The sequence below is a fragment of the Aquarana catesbeiana genome, linkage group LG01 (genome assembly GCF_042186555.1).
Source record: "Aquarana catesbeiana isolate 2022-GZ linkage group LG01, ASM4218655v1, whole genome shotgun sequence".
Classification (NCBI taxonomy): Eukaryota; Metazoa; Chordata; class Amphibia; order Anura; family Ranidae; genus Aquarana; species Aquarana catesbeiana.
The window spans coordinates 561,691,012-561,711,650 of record NC_133324.1 but is presented as its reverse complement, the minus strand read 5'-3'; the positions used below and the strand labels follow the sequence as shown (position 1 = coordinate 561,711,650).

Below are 20,639 nucleotides of genomic sequence, written 5' to 3'. Positions count from 1 at the left end.
TACCCCTTTTACTATTCGGGAAATGCCACCTCTTCAAGATGGTAGCGTTCGCAAGACTATTGTATCCATTACAGACCCTACCTTTACTAATGAAGCATACTGATGTTCAAAAGATACACACACTACGCCACTCGCATTCATCTGGCAGCGCAGAAAACCTTGCATTGCGCTTCAAAAACTCTGTCTCCCGAAGTGTGAGGAGGGCCTGCCCAATATCAGATTCTACGATCTTTCATGCCTACTGAGACAAGGTATTGACTGGTTATCTAAAAAATCTCGTTACTCCAACTTCATGCTGGAGGGTGCCCTCGTGTCTCCGTTTAATATCCAGGCGGTCCTGCATTCTAGGCTACGTGCCCTTCCCCAGCCTTTGAGGTCCAACTTCCTGATTAGAGACACTGTAATCGCCTGGAGAGAAATACGAAAAATCCTGGGCCTACCCTCCACCATCTCAAAACACCTTCCTATACTTGGTAACCCAATGTTCCCCCCCTCTATGGATCACAAGGTTTTTACCCAATGGTCATCATCAGGCATAACAACTATCTCCGAAGTCATTGATCCTGCTCAAGGTACCTTTAGACCCTTTTCAGAACTAACCAAACAATTCTCCCTCACGTCATCACAGGAGTTTCACTACCACCAGCTACCTCAGATCCTGCTGCAGAACTCGCCAAAACCTTTGCCAACACTCCTTCATTGATGTCCTGATAGATCGGGATCAATACTCCATTTCAGATATATAATCCAACCTCATCACCCATCAGGCTACAAAATACCACATTGTACCTTTCAAACCTTGGATCTCTATTCTGGATGAGCAAGAGGCACCAGAGAAGATTCTTGCAGGATATCAAAGGGTACGCTCCCTAGTAATGTGCAAAACATGGCGAGAAACCCAGTTTAAAATCGCCCATCGGCCATATTTCCCATTTCGCCACAGCAAAACTGACTCAACCGACTCCGCATGCCCTTGGTGCTCTATCCCAAGACCATCCTCGTTCCACAGATTACTTACTTGTCAAGCAATCTCCACCTTCTGGGACCAGGTGTTGGACTATATTGACAGATCCCAACATATACGTCTACCCAAGGACCCACTATTATGTCTCTTCTGCTGTGACACTTCGGCTGGTCAAACAAGCACTCTTAAAACTATTCCACGTTGAAAAATGGGATACCATTACTTAACAATCCACATCTCTTATTGCAAGGTGGCGTCACTTCATGGAACACTCCTTTTCTCCAGAAGAAATCTCTTCCCATATGGCTCCTTTCCGCTACATGGATTGGTACCTGTGAGCAGATCTTGCTAACACACTGGGCAAATTCCAGATCCAGCCCACCTCTAATGTCCTAACTCCATATAGCCTCCCTCCTGGACATTCCACCTAATCTATTTACTTAGGTTCTTCATGATCTGACATGATACATCCAACTTCTCTCTACAACGCTAGAGAACTCTCTACCCACTCTACGAGTAAATGTTCACATGCTTCCACTCCTTAGGCAGAGCCTTCAGCTAAATTAATTTGGTAGACCAGATACAACATTATCAGTCTTATTCTCAATGTTTATAGGCCTCAAATCTCGCAGTTTTAGCCTGCTCACTATTCTACATTACTTGTATTACTGTTTTCCGGCTAATTACTCCCACATTTACGAACTGTGTACTTTTGCTTGTAAAAGCTCAATAAACATATTTAAAAAAAATAAAATACTTACTCCCCTGGAAAAAGAGGAGTATGTTGAATGAAATTGGTGACTGAATTGGTGTGTGGAGAAACTCTTGGAGACAAATCACAGCTGGACCAAAAGCGAAGTAGACATCAACCCAAAGATAATATAGGATTTGGTTAGAGAAGATCCAGAACCCATTTTCTAGGATGATCTGTTCGGGTAGGACTCGCAGGCAATAAATGCGATGTGCAGGTAAAGGTGGTATGGTGTTCACAAAAACCACAACGAGGTAAGAAGAAGTAACCAACTAGAACAAAATGGATTACAGCACACACATACAAAAATTACATTTAAATCCTGCAAGGTTATTTAAAACACCTGAACATATTCAAAAATATGGGGATTTGGTTAAACCATATGGCCATATAGTGCAAAACCTAAGCCCACTACTGCCCACTAAACCCACTACTGCAAGTAACCAACTAAACCGCCATATGTGCAAGCTTTGATAGCCCCAACCGAGGGCAGGAGACTAAACAAACAGCCAACCAAAACTGTAGTAATAGAAGATATTGCTTACGTAGGACCTTCATGTGGGGAAAAAGTGAGGCTTGTATGCCAAGCAGATAGCTGCATCTTAGTTTTGCACTGTAAGGCAGCCGTGGAATCATGGTAATATAACTACAGGTGGATTACCGCCTTGACAAACAGGGCATGAGGTAGATAACAGTGGAATGACACATGATGCGCCGAGTAGCTAGGTGGCTGCCTGCTGTCTTGTCGCCGCTGCCCTAAGGATTCTTTCTTCCCTATACAGCCATTGTGATGCTGTCGAAGGTTTGTCAAACAAATGTACCTCCCCTTTGGCAGTAACTCAAGCATGCTGGGTACAACATGGCATACTGCACATTCAAGAACTTGAGATGCTTTTAGGGGTGCACCGAATGGAAATTTTGGTCCCGAAACCGAAAATGAAGGACGCACTAGGATGAAACCGATACCAAAAATGACATTTTTAAAAAAATATTTATATTTTTATATACAATTGTACTATTTTCGACTTTTTAATTAATATCATTAATATGAATTTATTGTTGGCACCTCTAGTGCAAGAAAGGTCAAGAAAAATGTAGTCTGCAGTCTCTAACCATCTCTTGTATCATGTCCTCAGTCTCTAACCATCTCTTGTATCATGTCTACAATCTCTTACTTAAACACACTGCTAACAGTATTAGTAAAATTTCCATTCGGTGCACCTCTAGCAGACATGATACAGGAGACGGTCATAGACTGCAGACATGATACAATAGATCAATGTAGCTTCACCAGTGCCTGTCAGATGCAGCCTACCAGTCAAATCCAGCAGCCTGCCTGTGCCCTCCATGCAGCCTCACCAGTGCCTGTGCCCATCAGATGCAGCAGTCTGTCTGTGCCTGTCATGCAGCCTCACCAGTGCCTGTGCCCATGAGATGCAGCGGCCTGCCTGTGCCCATCAGATGCAGCAGCCTGCCTGTGCCCAAGAGATGCAGCCCGCCTGTGCCCATGCCATGCAGCCTGCCAGTGCCCATCATGTACAGCCTACCAGTGCCCATGAGATACAGCCTACCAATGCTCGGTAGCGCGATCTCACGCTGTGTGTCAGAGCTGGATCTGAATCGCCATGCAGCCGCTGTAACGATGTCTCGCCTCCTATGACACGCGGCACAATGATTCCCAGCATTGCATCAGTATGCCGTCTATCACAAGAGGCGGTCTAGGAGGCGGGACATCGTTACATCGGCTGCACGGCGATTCAGATCTCTGACACACAGCGCGAGATCGCGCTACCAGGCTCTAGGGAGGCTGCATCTCATGACACTCATGAGAAGAGCAGGAGGGAGGGGGGACTTTGACAGTGGCGCGCCAGGATGATACATATGTGCCACGGGGCACGCGGCTCCACCCCTTTTTCGGCTCCATTATCGGCACTTTTTTTTTCAGCCCCCTGCCGAAAACACCATTTTCAGCAAATATAGTTCGGTGCACCACTATTTTTAACTTCAGAAAATTCAGAAAGAGGGATACTTTGGAGTTACCAATAACCAGCACATCCTTCAAGGTTCTGGCATTGGACAAGATCACACCTCTACCTTTATAATTGAGCATTTTAAATGATATTGTAGTTATATTTTACATTGCTCTGTAATGGTGCCATTTTGTCCTCCATTGTACTAAGGCGTACCTCCAAAGCTGATTACGGTTCCTGAGTTTCTGCATACAGTGCATCCGAAAAGTATTCACAGCATATTTTCCTCACAATTCTACAAACAATACCCCATAATGACAATGTAAAAGAAGTTTGAAATCTTTGCAAATTAAAAATAAAAAACTGGGGGAAAAAAAAAAAAAATCACAGAAATCAAATTTACAGTACATGAGTATTCACAGCCTTTGCTCAATACTTTGTTAAAGCACCTTTGGCACCAATTACAGCCTCAAGTCTTTTGGAGTATGATACTACAAGCTTGGTACGACTATTTATAGGCAGTTTCTCCCATTCTTCTTTGCAGGAACTCTCAAGCTCCATCAGGCTGGATGGGGTGCGTCGGTGCATAGCCATTTTCAGGTCTATCCAGAGATGTTCAACTAGATTCAAGTCTGGGCCACTCAAGGACATTCACAGAGTTGTCCCTTAGCCACACCTTTGTTATCTTGGCTGTGTGCTTAGGGTCGTTGTCCTATTGGAAGATGAACCTTCACCTCAGTCTGAGGTCCAGAGCACTCTGGAGCAGGTTTTCATCAGGGATGTCTCTGTACATTGCTGAATTCGTCTTTCCCTCGATCCTGACTAGTCTTCCAGTTCCTGCAGCTGAAAAACATCCCCACAGCATGATGCTGCCACCACCATGCCTAACTGTAGGGATGGTATTGGCAAGGTGATAAGCGGTGCCTGGTTTCATCCAGACATGATGCTTGCAATTCAGGCCAAAGAGTTCAATCTTTGTTTTATCAGACCAGAATTTTGTTTCTCATGGTCCGAGAGTCCTTCAGGTGCCTTTTGTCAAACTCCAGGTAGGCTGTTGTGTGCCTTTTACTCAGGAGTGGCTTCCGTCTGGCCACTCTACCATACAGGCCTGATTAGTGGAGTGCTGCAGAGATGGTTGTTCTTCTGGAAGGTTTTCCTTGCTCCACACAAAAATGTTGGAGCTCTGTCACAGTGACCATCAGGTTCTTGGTTACCTCCCTGACTAAAGCCCTTCTCCCCGATCACTCAGTTTGGCCACGCAGCCCGCTCCTTCTCAAAAGGAGGTTACTATGAAAGGGATATCTTTTTGACCTCAAGTCTCAAGCATCAGCTCAAAGAGATAAGCTGTTGCTCCTCTAGAAGGAATACCTTTGCTTGGGATGAGCCCAGGATCAGACCCAAGCATTTCAGATGAAGAGGAGGTTGGAGATCATTTTTCTTCTTTTAAATTGACCACCCAACCAAAAAACTGAAGCATCTGAATTGTCCTTTGGGTGTTTGTAGGTTATCTAGATAACCTGTGACTTGGATGCCCTAAGTTCTTAGAAGGGCAAGAAGAGATTCCAAAGCAATGAATTAAAAAGGTGCGTAACAACTAGGCAAACAGAACTGTGGCAACAGGCCCAACAACAAGGGTAAACAGACCCAACTTCAGAGTGCCACTGCAAGAATCTTGCGGTCAAAAGCTGCATCCGCATAAGAATGGACCTCCACCAGGCAGAGCTTTGAAAAGGTATGCACAGAGGACCAGGTGGCAGCTTTACAAAGCTGGGATACAGAAGCTTGGTGGCAGAATGCCCAAGAAACACCCACCAACCTAGTGGAGTGAGAACATGAAAACACAGGACCCTTTTTTGGTCCGCAGCAGAATCAGATCGCATGGGATCCAATTTCTGTCCGAATTTGCAGATCGCACTGCGATATGCTAACTGATTTGGGTATGTCATTAACTTTTAATTGACCCTCTCAGCAGTTCGCATAGGACAGTGAAAACTGCCGCCAGGAGAAATGCAATGCGGGAATCCGCAGTGGATTTGCAGGGTTCCCATGTCGCAGCAGTGTGAACCGGCCCTAAGAGTGAATACATTTTAAACAGTCTTGTTGTCACGGTCAGGGAAACATTGCCTTACCTGTCCACATCTTTGGTTCTTTATATAGGGTTCAGGCTTCATCTGTCCCAGTGGGCAGACCCCAGGAGGGGTTTTTCAGGGTCTGGGTTCCATAGGGATGCACCATGGATCTGTACCTTTAAAAGCACTCTAATGCCCCGTACACACGGTCGGATTTTCCGACGGAAAATGTTCGATGGGAGCCTTTTGTCGGAAATTCCGACCGTGTGTAGGCTCCATCGGACAGTTTCCATCTGAATTTCCTTCGCACAAAATTTGAGCTCTGGTTCTCAAATTTTCGGACAACAAAATCCGTTTGCATAAATTCCAATTGTGTGCACACACAATTCCAATGCACAAAGTGCCACGCATGCTCAGAATAAATTACGAGACGGAAGCACTCGGTCTGGTAAAACTACTGTTCGTAATGGAGATAGCACATTCGTCACGCTGCAATTTTTTAAATAGTTTAATGCAGCGCATTCTCTTCTTCTTTAGAATGCTAGAAGAATGAAGTTATTTTGCTGCTCATATTCACACAGAGTTCTCACAAACTGATTTCTTTATTATTTCTCGTGATCTCATGAATAATATTAATTTTGTAGTGCTCTCCATAATATTATTTCTCATTTTGTGTGTCAAGTTACCACAACACCATTATTATCTTGTTTTTTTTTACCTCAAGGATGTTGGTGTTGGTGTCCCTTGTTAATTTGACATTGTATTTTTGAAATGTGCCTGCCTACTCACAAACAAACTGTCCTTTTTGAAGTAAAACACATAGCCAAGTATTTGTGAAAAAGAAATAGCCAGTTATTCTGGGTCATAACAAAATAAAGAGGAAGGCAACGCTGGAGAAACTGGTGAAATTTGCGAACCCTTTGTACCCCAGGGCACACAATTATTTTACAGTCAAAATTGGTGGCCTGAGGAGTCCTTATAATAGTGAGCACAATCCGGTCCAGGACTACAAGAGATCAGGAACAGCAGCAGATGACATATCTGTCCCCAGGCTGTGGTCATACCACAGCCTGCGTCTTTTGCCAGACCAGACTGAACCCAGGCCATCACTCTCTTGTCTTCCAGGCTGTGGCTCTGGTGTTGGAGTTGTGGCAGGAGGTGGAGGAGGAGAACCATGGTTGAACTCACAAACGTGGCTTTGGCTTGTGAGTTCGCCCCTCAACCCCTTATTTAGGGCTTGTAACATAACTTCCTCACATAAGAGGAGTTGACCCTCTTCCATTTCTAGCATTTTGCAGGCTGTCATGTAGGCATAGTCCTCTTGAAGACTGGGGGGGGGGTTGTCTTTCTGAGGGCCGCAGTAGCCTTCAGAAATAGGCCAATTGCTGCCTCCTTCAGGTTACTCCTCTTCCTGGCACTTTTTGTGGAAGGCTGAGGGGAGGGATCTGGGATTTGGGCAGGCTACTGGGCCCGGCCACATCCTGGCTGCGGCTTTCCTGTGTATGAAAAAGGGACATAGTTTTAGTTTTTGGTTCATCAATCACAAACAATTTTCAGCTCATGACTGTTGCAAATTGAATGTTAATAACTAGAAAAAAAAAAAAGACTATCAAGGCACCAGGCCCTGATGGGTTGACGGTGGCCTGCTACCGTACTTTTGCTGATCTTTTACTTCCACATTTAACAGCTTATGTTAATTTGGCTCCTACAGCTGGGTGATTCAGACCGGAAACTCTCCACGCTCATATCACAATAATCCCCAAACCCAAGCCTGTGGTAGCTATAGCCCAATTTCGCTATTGAATTTAGATGCTAAATTATACGCCAAAGCAATCGCTATTAGACTTCTGGGGAGGGAGGCACGAGATAACTAGCTCAGAACACTCTCCCTGATATCTTATGTCCGTGGTTGCTCCCAGCCCACCCTGCTTCTGTCTACAGATGCTGAGAAAGCGTTTGACAGGGTGGACTGGAAGTACCTAATGGCCACATTGTCGCATCTCGGTTTAGGCCCGAACATGCTTGCAAAGATTTCAACTTTATATCAAACACCTTCAGCCAAATTAAGAATTAATGGTACGTTAAGCGATCCCTTCTGCCTTCATAACGGTACCCATCAGGGGTGCCCTCTGTCCCTCATTCTCTTTGCCCCCTCTTTATAACCCTTCCTAGCAACAATACATCACAACCCCAATATACACATGATTACAGTTGGAACGACGGAACATAAATACGCAGCGTATGCAGATGACGTTCTCTTTTATGTACAGCAACCACTTATCACTTTACCTAATCTCATGTTAGCTTTCACTCAATTTGGTAAAATATCTAATTCAAAATTAATTTATCTAAATCGGAAATCTTAAACATATCAATTCCTTCTACAACAGCGACCAGCTTACAAGCTTTTTTTCCCTTCCATTGGCAACCACTAGCTATGAAATATCTAGGAATATACCTTACTCCTGACCCAGCCTCTCTTTTCCGTGAAAATTATATCCCCCTTTTGAATGCTATTAGATCGGACCTGCAAAAATGGTCCCTTATAAGATTTCTGTTGTTTTTTCAGATACAATCCGGAATACAATCCGTAATAGGTAAATATATATGGAATCGTAAAAAAAAAAAAAACACAAATTGCTCATAGATGGTTAGTCATACCCAAGCTGGAAGGAGGATTAGCGCTCCCGGACTTTAAAATATACTCTATAGCCACTATACTCAGTAGGATTTCGGACTGGAAATATCACAAATCATCCAAGCTGTGGGTACAATTGGAAATGGATCTGAGTGGAGTAGATCTTTTCCCCCTCATATGGATACCCAACAAATTTTGCACAAAAATTAGCACAATCTACCTCCCAACTAACCAAATCATCTTTAGCATCCTGGGACTCTCTATGCAAAACGCAGAATTGGATTTATAACTCATCACTTATGCAACTTACGGGGCATAACTACTTCTCCAGGGAACATGGATTCAAAATACACAGTAATTGGATTTCAGATACACCTGTCCTCCTAGGCAAAGTTGTGATGAATAAAGATATTTTACTTATATCCGACCTTATACCAACAACTCCGATACCATTTATGTGTCAATGGAAATATCACCAAACTTTCAAAATTTATTAAATCTTTACCTCAACCGTTAAGGTCAGAAGATGATATGAATCCTGTGGAATGCTTGCTAGCTGGAGATCAACCCCCAGACAAACCTCTAACTAACTTTTATCAAGCTCTGATATCTGTGTCATCAATAACTCAATCATCGTTCCTGACTAAGTGGGAACAAGTTCTCCAGAACCCGCTTTCTGACTCACAACGCTCTGTGATACTACGCCTATCACATATTTTCTCAATATCGTCAAAGACAGCAGAGGTAATCTATAAAATGCTAACAAAGTGGCACTACACCCCAGCTACACTTCATAGGATCAGACCTTTGCTGGAGGGGCTGTGGCTATATGGGAACCCATGCCCACATTTGGTGGACTTGCCCTTTCATCAGACCATATTGGTCCACCATCTTATATTGGATTGAACAAATACAAGGCAGTAAAATGTCTAATGATCCTTGGTTGTTACTATTTCACTGTACGGACGAGCCAATCGGATCATATAAAAAGTCAATTACACCTCATCTGTTGAACGCTGCTAAGGTGCTCATACCAAAATTATGGAAACAACAGAAAATTCCCTCATTACGCCAATGGCTAATGGAAGTAGATAGAATATACTATATGGAAGATAGCACTCTAAAACAAATCAGAGTTAGCATCTAAGATATGGTCCCGTTGGTTCAACTTTAAATTTTCATCACCGTATGCTGAGATTATGGCTAGTTAGGATGATTGATAAGAGATTAAATGCTTACATATAAAAAAAAAAAAAAAAAAAAAAAAAACACACAACACATACTGCAATGGCTGGATAATTACCTCCCCCCCTCCTCCTCCTCCCCTCTCTCTCTCTCTCTTTTCCTACTTACTTTTTTCTACTCTTCCATTTTTCTTTTTTTAAATTTATTTGGATTTAAAAGATATGGCATTAAGGTGCCATTCATCAGAGGTTACTGGACCCTTGGAAATGCAGTCTTAATAAATATCACCTATGGTTTGTGGAGATACCCACCATAAGTCAAACATAAGGTGTACCATATGATTACTGACTGATTTCCATTCGCACTTTGTAGAAGGGACCAGAGGTTCACATAAGAGTGATAATATAGATGATATAAATGATGTATATTTTATGGAGATCCTGGCTTATTAATGGCTGTATTTTGGTTGTAACTTGCTTTATACCTTTTCAATAAAAATGTATTGAACAAAAAAAGAAAAAAAGACTATCATTCTGACCCCAGCATTTTTCATTCTTGTCCCAATCATTTGTGGCCACTACTGTCTATTGATATATAAAACACTTTGTGAAATCAGAAATTAGTTATTAAAACTAACATATTTTACATTGTTAATTTGACAAACAGAAATATTTTGAAGAATGCTATACCTGACTCAAGCTGGGCTCCTCCACATGTTACTGCCTGGAAGGCCCAGGTTGGTCGTCGTAAGCCTCAGCTGGGGGGGGGAAGGAAGCCTTGAAGGAAGATTGGAGAGTGCTGGCCTGGGTTCAGTCTGGCCTGCCAGAAAATGCAGTCTGTCATGGTACCACAGCCTGGGTACAGAAATATCATCTGCTGCAGCTCCTGATCTCTGGGAATCCTGGACCTTCTTGCGCTCCCTAAGATAAGTGTTCCTCATGCCACCAATTAGGGCCTTCAGATAGGGGATGTCTGCAGTGGGGATCACCGGCAGTGCCTTCCTCTTTGGTTTACTGTTATAAAAGGGGTGGTTTACCTGCCACAGACAGGGCAGCTCCCTGTACATATCAATCAGTATGGGGATAAAGTCCTCATCATTGAATAGATCCATTTTCTCTGCAAGACACAACACAAGACAAACCCTAAATGTCAGGCGAAACTCTCCTAATCTTGACCCAATATAGGCCTCAATCTATAAGCAGTATAGGCCACTGATGCACCAGCTTAAAATTGTACCTTCGTTAGAACGATCATCGCTTCTGTTACTTCATCCTCCGCTCACAGATCGTACGTACGACGCAAGCGTGTTACGCTTTATATACACAGTGCATGCGTGAAACTCCGCCCGCCCCTGACGTTCTTTCTAGTATATTCCCCGCCCCTTCTCTTTCGGCGCAGTGGGAGAGCACATGGTGGAGAGACAACAGGTGCATGTAGAGAAGAGCAGCAATGACGAAAGGCCGGAGCCACGAATGTCCCGATCCCGGAGGAGATTGAAGGCCTAAAATATGTCCTTTGTGGAGATGGTGGACATCTTGAAGAGGGCCGACTATGACAGGAAGTATGGACCTTACCCAAACCCAAATGTGAGAAAGGCCAAGATCATGTCTAAAGTTGTGAAGAGTCTGCACAGGAATTTTGGGGTACGGTGATCCAAGGATCAACTGAGGAAACGATGGTCAGACCTCAAATTGAGGGAGCAGGATCAGTACAGAAGAATCAAGAGAGTGCTGCAAAAAAGTATTTTGTCGTGTGTTCCTATTCTTCTTCTTAACGTTGGTGCTTTTCCATGTGCTTTTCTTTACTGCTGTACATTTTAAAATGGCAACTTTCATGTTCATGGGCACAGTAAATCGGTCGTAGGAAACATTGTTTGTTCGCCCACTTATAAGATGTTTTTGGCAGATACAGGTTAACTACATTTGTTCATGCCTATTTGTATTAAAATAAGTTTGTTGTCTAGATGGGTTTGTAACTAGAATGAAATGTAAACTTGATTCAGTGTAAGTAGAGGACACTCAGCAGCTGTTTACACATCTGGACGCAGGAGCACTAGTGTGGGACACCAGAACAAACTTTTTAGGGTGTCCCACACAGGTGCTCCAGTGGATACTAGGGGTGTCTACATGTGTGATACTTTAACAAAAAAAAGGGAGTATTCCAGCTTTCGAAAGGAAATAAAATGTTCTTCAGTTTGGAACTCTGCCAAAACAAGACAATTGTACGACACTTCAAGCAGTTAGCGCTGCTGAAGTTTTGAAAGATTACCTTTTGATTGAAATTATTCCAAATCGTAGTTTTGATTGCTTCCCTTGTTTGAGACACTTCAAGCAATGTTTCATATTCCTATTTCTGCCCTCCAATATCTGTGTGCTAAGTATACCTATTTTTTACTCACATAGGGGAGAAAAGACTTGGGACATCTGAGGACACCAGGGACCCCCCACCTCCTAAAGAAGGGGAAATCCCCACACCACAAGCAGAGGATGAGGAGGGAGAGGTTTATGAAGTGGGCGAAATTGTCACCACAACAGGTGAGTGTCTGAGACCACAGCTTCAGGTAAGAGATCTATGCCTGCATATTTCTAATACATGGTGCATTTTTTTCTTTTAGGTGATGTGGATGTTGTGGAAGAATCTCATTTCACCAGTGAAAGTGCCCAGATCCTCATCTAGATTTAGAAAATATAAAAGGAAAACATCAATGATGTTAAAAAAAAAAAAAAATGGCAGAATCTAAAGCACACAAAAATTGAACCGTTTTCTCGTGTTTTTTTTAATTTAGAAAAAAAAAAAAAAAAAAGGAAAGTACTTTAAAAGCCAAATTTTGAAGATGCACACAGTGTGTCAACATGTGCTATCTGCCCTCACGGGATATCAATGAGAGGAAGGGGTTGCACCCCCAAAACACATCCATTGATCACCTATGATGGGAGCTTGGACATGTTGACATTAGGGATGGGATCAGGAGGGAAATACCCAGTTTGAATCCCAATTTGTGTGCATCTTCAAAATTTGGCTTTAACAGGGGTGACATCACCCCATCTGATGAAGGCAATATCAACACAGTTTGGACATACTAATGTCTGATATTGCCTTCACTTTATCAAAGTTGAACTTTGTAAGTTCCTGAGTTGTGTATGTTATGCTTTGAAACATGCCTGTTTAACTAAAAAAAGGATATTTACAATGTGAAAAAAAAAAAAAAAAAAAAATTACACCAAAGATGTTGGTTTGTTCCAAAACCCTTTTCTAACGCACATGTGAATGTACTTTGAGTAAAATGTTTTCTACTCAACAATGTGTGGCTTATTCTTTCAATGCTCAATAGCAATTTTTGTGGCAAGTTGGTGTTTACAGTGACAATGGGGGTTATTTACTAAAGGCAAATCCACTTTGCACTACAAGTGCAGTTTCAGTGCAGTTTCATGTGCACTTGGAGTGCAAAGTGGATTTTGCTTTAGTAAATAACTCCCACGGTGCTTTCCAAATTTGCCACAATCACGCCATTTTCATGACTCCACAAAATTCATTCATGGTGCTGAAAATGATGAATATTTTTGTCAGTAATGCATTACATACATTAACAACAAAACAAGGTGTGTGTGGCAGACCCACAACATAATAGTTAGCTGAAGAAGAGATTGTCATCTCATGTAGCAAATAAATTACATTTGCACTATTGAAGAAAAAAGTCCAAAAAGAAAAGCCCATGGGAGAACCTAGGAGACAGCTAAAAGAAACCCAGGCAGTAAATCAAAAGGAAATCTTCTTTCAGTTTAAGTTCAAAAATTGTTGATAAAATGTTTCTTAAACAATTTCTGGCATATAAATGGCCCCCCTACCCGCAAAGTACTCGACATACTTCTGTCTTACTTTGCGGGCGCAAGCCAGGACGGCCAGCTTCAAGCGCCGTCAGGGTTTCTTGTTGAAGTCCGGCCTCAGGCCCAACTGAGGCCACATAGTTCATTGAATTTCTCCTTAAATATTTGTGTAGAATGCAGCATGCAAGGATTATCTGGTTAAGTTTATATTCCGCCATGTTGATTGGCATAAGGAATAGGCGGAACCGGCTGACCATTATCCCGAAAGCGTTTTCCACCACTCTTCTGGCTCTGGCCAGACGGTAGTTATAAACCCTCTGGTCCGGGGTGAGGGTCCTCATGGCTTCAAAACGGTCGGGTGGTCAGAACGAACTAACAGAAAGCACTGAAAAACAGAAATGAGTGGACAAGAATGCACTGGAAATCAAATACGAACCCACAAGCACAAACTGAAGAGCAGTAATGATCGGAAAAGCAGGAGGCTGAAAAGCGCGAATCGTCTGTCATCAAATTTCTACTAACACGAGATTAGCAGAAGGAGCCCAAAGGGTGGCGCACCTGGTATTGAACTTCCTCTTTCTAGTGCCGTCGTACGTGTTGTATGTCACCACGTTCTTGACGTTCGGAATTTCCGACCAACTTTGTGTGACCATGTGTATGCAAGACGAGTTTGAGCCAACATCCGTCGGAAAAAAAAAACATGGATTTTGTTGTCAGAATGTCCGATCATGTGTACGAGGCATAAGGCTAACAACATGTGCTGCACAAAGTGCCGAGGCGAACACCCATGCAGAGTCCAATGTCCAAAGCAAGGTATGGCTTCCAATGTTTTAATGAGGATACACTTATCCAGACGCACTGATTCTATTGTTGTATTAGAAGACAGTGAATCGTTGGATTAAGAATCAGAAGAGAAAATAATAAACTAGTTAAGAGTGATTGGTCCATAAGGGTGAAAAAGTCCATAACCTCACTCACGGTATGGGGTAGGGTTAAAAGGAAGAAGCCCAGGCAATGTGTCCTCAAAAGTGTTGCCAGTGTCCAATCACCTGAAGGTGAGAGACAGGAAGCGCTGACCTGAGTGTAGTAGTTAGATGCACTGTTTAATGCAGGGGATTAAAAACACTCACATAAGTAATTAAAAGAAAAGCTCATCTGTTGCTTGGTAAGGCTCCTCTGGTCCATCTCGCCATCATCACACTGTGTGCAGAGGCTGCAGGTGTTGATGCTGTCTGCAGGCTGGATGGCGTCCCTGGTTCCAGGAAGAACCACAGGACCGGATATGACGTCACCGGAGACAGAGAGACGGCCAGATAGCACAGGAAGTGAAGGGCAAACAGGAAAGGCTGGCTACGCACTCGGAGCATCTGCTCCTTCTCAAGGCCTTGAGAAGTCAATGTACTGAAATCCCTACAATGAGAAATCCTCATATTCATTTGGGAAAAATCAAAAATCCTGGCTCAACAGGACCACCCTTACATGGAGCATAATTCAGGGAGGGTTAGGACTTCCCTATCTTACCAAGTGATGTCAAGCCACTCTATCAGTATTACTAACCATATGCCATGCCTATCAGGAAGTCCCAATCTGGGGGACTTTTAAGAATTTTTGAAGCAGCAGATTGTGACCCAATACCTATTAATAAACTCTACAGGCTCCAACCCAAGGATAGAACAACAGTCCTGAACCAATATCTGAAATATTCCCTTAAAAAAAAAAAAAAAAAAACACACATGGGACAGTGTTAAGCATTTTCCAGGTCTTCTCAGCCCTATATTCCCCTTATGTCATTCTTGTATAATCCTTCATTCTCTCCATGAATGGTTGCTGCTTTTTGAGAATGGCCTTACATGTTGCTACTCAAATATACGATCTGATAAACAGAGGTGGAGTGAAAGCTCTCACATCACTCCAATCTGAATTGGAGTTATCCAATTTCAGCATTTTTCAATACCTTTAAAATTAAACACTTCATCATTCAAAGTTCTTGCTTGTCAGATGACCTCAATTTTATCATCATTTGAACAGAAACACAGGCATGACCTGCACTCCCGGGGTAGGATAACACTCCTGTATGGTGTGCTCCCAGCCTCAACAGAGAGATCCTGCCTCATTTCTACACTTAGAAATGGAACAATGATCTGAGTAAGACCCTGGAAGATGCAGGCTGGACCCAAATATGCACAACTATGCTCAATTCGTTTTCTAGCAGTAGAATTAACCTGTAAAGTCCTAACCAGAAGATTCCCGATGACGTGTTGACCACAAAATGCACTGAGGCTGCGTGCTCGCCCGCAATAACGTCACTTCCGGTGCTCATGGTTCCAACTTCCAGTGTGTTGGAACGCACGCCACAATTTGGAGGAACATCGCTTCCTACTCTGTTGGCTGTACATGTTGGCGCTGACTTATTAGTACCTTAAAATGTAAGTGCGCATATACTATTATTTGCTTGGATATCTGTTTTAACAAACGTGTTGCGTTATGATACATATTCTGCTTCTCCCGAGCTTCATTATTATACTAATCTAAGGAGACATCTTATTTCCTGCAATTAATTTTTAAGGTGGTATATTCACTTGAAAAAAGGGCAGCTCAACTCACACGTATATATATTTTTGGCGCCACTACTTGTTATTCAACTATACACAAAGTATTCATCATGTTTATGAAACTAGTAGGTGACACTAACATCCTTGAGTGCTTTGCAGACAATTTTCTCTGGCCCCACAAAGTGATCTTCGAATTGCTTGTCACCGATTACGTATCCTATATTTGTGGACCAACAAGAATGCCTTCCTTAATCTTGGCGTCAGTTATTTTTGTAAATATCTGTCTCAAGTAACTAAAATCTTCACCTTTCTTGTTCATGTTTTTTTTTACTATATTGCAACCCTCTTGCATGGCTGTTCTATTTACACATGCACAACAGTACTTGGTATATCTGAACTGTATTCAGAGAAGCAGAGTCACTACTTTTAGATCTCCATAGATATCATAGTTGTGCTTGGTGTACTGGATGCGCTTCAACAATTCCATGCTTTAATATGTTTCTTTCATGTGTGCAACATAGCCAACAGGTATTGCAAGTTGTGAAAACAGAAGATTTTCAATAAGTGTTCAGGAAGCAAAATGTTTATTGGCAAGTGACATTGATTGCCTCCTCTCTTTGTGGCCTCCACTGGCTGTAGGTTATGTTTTTCTATTTTAATGCTCTAAAGTATTTAGCCTGGTTACTTAAAGTGGAAGTAAACCCGATTCATGAAATTTGAGCTGGGCACATATGTCTGTAGTGTTTTGTTATCTCTCTCCAAAGCACTATGCCCAGTAACTGTCCCTTGCTCTGTAGCTCTGTTATCAGCCTGATAACTCCTCCCACGTCTTGAGACGGAAGGTAGAAGTGTGTGTCAGGGGCGGTTGCTATAAATAGATTAGCAGTCACCTTGCTGTCTAACAGAGCTATGCACATTCCATTCTTCCCTTGCCTATGAGGAGAGGGGGTGTGTGCCTTTCCTCCAATCAGCTGTCTTGGATGTATGCACAGGCTTCTCTGCAGTGTTAACCAGGAAGCGAAAATCTTCTAACACGAAGAGCACTTTCTAAAGGATATATACAGATGAAGAGAGCAGATATACATGTAAAACATATGTAGGTAGATTTGTTTCATCCCTGTGCATCATCTGAGGCTGTTCATTGCTTATAGGAGAGGGTTTACATCCACTTTAAGGCTGCAGGGTCCTCTTCATCATTACCTCTTTTCTGGGCTTGGTGGTCCATAGTAATGCAGAAAGCGGCACTGACGTGATGTCTTTTCAATTATAGGCAGGTTTTGATATGTAGAAAAAAAATTGGGACTCAAATGCAGCGCATACCCTACAAACCATATGCCGTTTTGGGGTTCCTTGAACAGAATCTACGTGATGCTTGATGGTACCTGCATAGTTCCATGGCCAGCATCACTTGGCAGAACCAGCAGTGTGGAAGTGGTGTAGCCCCTCCTTTTATCTCTCAGAAAAGTAACCCTTTGATACCACCTTTTGATTCAAAGGGAAAAAGAAAAAAAAAAAAAAAAAAAAAAGGGTCTGAAAAGAGTACTCGTTCTCTTTGTGCTGTGATTGCCACTGGTCCTCTATAAAGGTTGAATGACATGTAGCATCATTCAACCCACTTCTGGTGAGTCCCTGGGAACAATGACAACCACGGGGGAAACAATATCATGTTGGCTTGGGCTCACACTGCAATGCTGCAGAGTTCTGGCCCTGGAATATCACATGAAATGAAAATAAGGTATGCATACTAAAATAATAATACTATTTTCCAGTTAAAAAACATGAGATATTAAGCATTTGTAAGTCAGTACTTGATTAAACAAATATAGCCAGGTGCTAATGATCAAGGACATACAATGTAGGTGAACCAAAGCACCCAACTGGAATAGAAACTGCTAGAACAGAAACTATAGAAGGAACAAAATTGAGTAAGGAACAGCCATACTAAAAAGGTGAGGTTTCTATTTATTTGGTACATTTTGAAATTACAAAACTAAAACTACCTTCTTTATATTCTTCTGCTTTCAGATAATAATAAATAATATATGTGTGAAAATGGAAAAACTAGTCCAGAAGTGAAATGGTTAAGACGTAGGCTATGGGTGGAAGTAAGCAGTCTATGTATATCACATCATGCACGTTCAGAGGTTAGCCAGATATACTAATACCATTAATGAAAAATGAAAGCCAGGAAAGCATCACTTATATATGATAGTCATCACCTTGCCGGTTTGAAAAGGAACGTCAATTATCTGAAGATTTGATTGCTTCAGCAAGCTACATACTATATATAGATCACAGTTCTCTTAGACACAACTTTACCAGAGGTGACTGATACAATAAAGATTTCCATGTAAGTTTAAAAAGTCTCCAGTTTTACTTTCTTATCAAATCTCTAAAATACACATAAAAAGAAAGTTTCTCTTACCTTTAAAATTTCAGATCCACACTAAGACGCCTGCATCCCTCTCTGGCAGGGCCTGAGCATCTAAATATACACAGACAGGTGCAAATCTCAGCGGGTTCGAAATGACAACCAATCAGGGGGTAATTCGAGCCATGTGGATACAACTTTCATATGTAATTAAAGCTCTGTCAGGCTGCAGAAACAAGCACAGATTTTTTTTTTAACATTAAACTGAGATTTCCAGACATACAGTAGGCTAAAAAAAAAAGTCTTCAGTTTAATCTGAAGAAGTTTTTATACAGCACATTTAATATTAGCCACTTCCATACCGGGCTTAGTCTAGCACTCCACTCCTACATGTAAAAATCATTTTTTTGCTACAAAATTACTCAAAACACCCAAACATTATATATGTTTTTTTAGCAGGCACCCTAGGGAATAAAATGGCGGTCATTGCAACTTTTTATTTGCGCAACAATTTTTCAAACGCGTTTTTTTTCATTAATAAAAAATAACAAAACAGTAAAGTTAGCCAATTTTTTTGTATAATGTGCAAGATGTTGTTACGCCAAGTAAATAGATACCCAACATGTCACGCTTTAAAATTGCGCACACTCATGGAATGGTGCCAAACTTCGGTACTTAAAAATCTCCATAGGCGACGCTTTAAAATTTTTTACAGGTTACCAGTTAAGAGTTAAAGAGCAGGTCTAGTGCTAGAATTGTTGCTCTTGTTCTAAAGTACACGGCAATACCTTACATGTGTGGTTTGAACGGCGTTTACATATGTGGGTGGGACTTACGTGTTTAATTTTTTTATTGTTTATTTTACTTTATTTTTTTATTTTTACATTTTCTCTTTAAATGTATTTTTTTGATCACTTTTATTCCTATTACAAGGAATGTAAACATCCCTTGTAATAGGAATAGTGCGTGACAGGTCCTCTTTATGGAGAGATGTGGGGTCTATAAGACCCCGCATCTCTCCTCCAGGCTGGAAAGCGTGAGATAAAAAAAAATGTAACAATCCCATGCTTTCAGCCACGATCGCGGCTGACAAATGTCATAACGTTGCGCTGACTTTTTATCACAAAGAACAATTGTTATCTAGAACTGCTTTTAATTATGATGTAACGTGCTATGCTGCTACCTGCTAATGCATATTTTAGATTTATTAAAATAAATAAGGGGATGATGGCTTTGCAAAAACAAACGTTCAGTGTAAAAGTTATATGTATATACAAAAGTAAATAAATGATATATCGTATATACTCGAGTATAAGTCGACCCGAATATAAGCCGAGGCACCTAATTTTACCACAAAAAATGGAAAAACTTATTGACTCGAGTATAAGCCTAGGGTGAGAAATGCGCAGCTACTGTAAGTGGAAAAGAGGGTCAACAATGCCCATTTGCAGCCTCACTGTGCCCACTTGCAGCCATAGGTCCCCCGAACTTCAAACTCGGTAGTTAAGGGTCCCTAGATGCCCCCTAGCTGCAGCCAAAATTTGGGGTCTCTGGACCCAAAGGGTCCCGAAATGACATTGCTGCAGATGGACACAGTTGACTGACTTTGGGGCCCCGCATCTCGGGGCCATTTAGTGCTAGGCACCCTAAATATGGTGTGCAAACCAAGCGGAACACCACAACATATCCAAAGCTGGGGTTCCTAGCACAAAGTGGCCCTGAGATACGGGGCCCCAAAGTCAATTCAGAAAATGTCAGGCACTTTTCTGCAGCAAAGAATGACATTTCCCGAACCGATTTTGGGGTATCTCAGTGGCCCAGCTTTGGATATGTTATGGTACTAGTTCCACACCAAATTTGGGGTTCCTAGCACCAAGGGGCCCCAAAGTCAGTTCGGAAAAGGACATTTTTTGCTGCAGTGCTTGACTCAAGTATAAGCCGAGGGGGCACTTTCAGCACAAAAAAAATGTGCTGAAAAACTCGGCTTATACTCAAGTATATACGGTACATGTGTATAAAAGATAAAAACACCACAAATGGGCACAGAAAGGATACATTGTCAGTTACAAGCAACATATCCAAAGTAAGTACAGTGTTCAAAAAATGCAGAATAAATGTAATCACAGAGAGTGCGTACACTACAGAACAACAGTAGTTTCCCAAACCTAGGACAATTAGGGATGATGCAAAAAACACACAAAAGGGAAGGGTATATGCAAAGGAAAGCAAAAAGAGTGTAGGAGAATGGGTGGGGAAAGGTTAAGGAAAAGGAATAGGTTAGATAGGGTGAGGGAAAAGGAATAGGTTAAATGGTG

General features: G+C 42.0%; 1 protein-coding gene across 7 annotated transcripts in view; it reads right to left on the bottom strand.

Annotated features, from left to right (window-relative positions):
• The window catches only part of JSRP1 (junctional sarcoplasmic reticulum protein 1), a 266,512-nt gene that overhangs the window by 106,676 nt on the left and 139,197 nt on the right, over positions 1 to 20,639 (bottom strand). For 5 of the 7 annotated variants that reach the window (XM_073596386.1, XM_073596413.1, XM_073596394.1 and 2 more), the window contains one exon: positions 18,379 to 18,550. The exons of the other annotated variants lie outside the window; for them this stretch is intronic. The gene's annotated coding sequence lies outside the window, so the exon portion shown is untranslated. The remainder of the gene's footprint in view (positions 1 to 18,378; positions 18,551 to 20,639) is intronic. 7 annotated transcript variants of the gene reach the window in all.